Source organism: Schistocerca gregaria, unplaced genomic scaffold (genome assembly GCF_023897955.1).
Source record: "Schistocerca gregaria isolate iqSchGreg1 unplaced genomic scaffold, iqSchGreg1.2 ptg000537l, whole genome shotgun sequence".
Classification (NCBI taxonomy): Eukaryota; Metazoa; Arthropoda; class Insecta; order Orthoptera; family Acrididae; genus Schistocerca; species Schistocerca gregaria.
In genome coordinates, this window is record NW_026061934.1 from 2,336,580 (window position 1) to 2,338,302 (window position 1,723).

Consider the following 1,723-nt stretch of genomic DNA (forward strand, 5'->3'; position numbering starts at 1 on the left):
GGTGCTTTTAATGTCTCCGCATACCGCAGCACGCGACATAGCTTTGCAGACGATAAGTACAACCGTTGCAGAGAGAAGAGCGGCCAATGTGACGATCTGGCTTTAAGTCGATTCGATAACAAATGACGAAAACGGACGGATTTCTCAGGTTTTTACTACATATGAACACTTTTCACATTCTCCCGTGCAACTGGGCTGCTAGTCCTCCTTTTATGCAGAATCTTAAGGTCCTAGCTCATGTCCAAGGCACCAAAGCCAGCTAAAAAGTCAATAATCGATACCTAACTTCTTACTGGCTATTACATCAACTTAGAAGCTTCATCTGTGTTCTACTACGGTGCTTTTATTTTCTCCGCATACCGCAGCACGCGACACAGCTTTGCAGACGATAAGTACAACCGTTTCAGAGAGAAGAGCGGCCAATGTGACGATCTGGCTTTAAGTCGATTCGATAACAAATGCGAAAACGGACGGATTTCTCAGGTTTTTACTACATATGAACACTTTTCACATTCTCCCGTGCAACTCGGCTGCTAGTCCTCCTTTCATGCAGAATCTTAAGGTCCTAGCTCATGTCCAGATCACCAAAGCCAGCTAAAAAGTCAATAATCGATACCTAAAACTTGAATTATACTACTTCTTACTGGCTATTACATCATCTTAGAAGCTTCATCTGTGTTCTACTATGGTGCTTTTAGTGTATCCGCATACCGCAGCACGCGACATAGCTTTCCAGACGATAAGTACAACCGTTTCAGAGAGAAGAGCGGCCAATGTGACGATCTGGCTTTAAGTCGATTCGATAACAAATGACGAAAACGGACGGATTTCTCAGGTTTTTACTACATATGAACACTTTTCACATTCTCCCGTGCAACTCGGCTGCTAGTCCTCCTTTTGATGCAGAGTCTTAAGGTCCTAGCTCATGTCCACGGCACCCAAGCCAGCTAAAAAGTCAATAATCGATACCTAAAACTTGAATTGGACTACTTCTTACTGGCTATTACATCAACTTAGATGCTTCATCTGTGTTCTACTTTGGTGCTTTTAGTGTCTCAGCATACAGCAGCACGCGACATAGCTGTGCAGACTATAAGTACAACCGTTTCAGAGAGAAGAGCAGCCAATGTGACGATCTGGCTTTAAGTCCATTCGATAACAAATGACGAAAACGGACGGATTTCTCAGGTTTTTAGTACATATGAACACTTTTCGCAGTCTCCCGTGCAACTCGGCTGCTAGTCCTACTTTCATGCAGAATCTTAAGGTAATAGCTCATGTCCAAGGCACCAAAGCCAGCTAAGAAGTCAATAATCGATACCTAAAACTAGAACTGTACTACTTCTTACTGGCTATTACATCATCTTAGGAGCTTCATCTGTGTTCTACTATGGTGCTTTTAGTGTCTCCGAATACCGCAGTACGCGACATAGCTTTGCAGACAATAAGTACAACCGTTTCAGAGAGCAGAGCGGCCAATGTGACGATCTGGCTTTACGTCGATTCGATAACAAATGACGAAAATGGACGGATTTCTCAGGTTTTTACTACATATGAACACTTTTCACAGTCTCCCGTGCAACTCGGCTGCTAGTCCTCCTTTCATGCAGAATCTTAAGGTCCTTGCTCATGTCCAAGGCACCAAAGCCAGCTAAAAGTTCAATATTCAATACCTAAAACTTGAACTGTACTACTTCTTACTGGCTATAACATCAACTTAGAA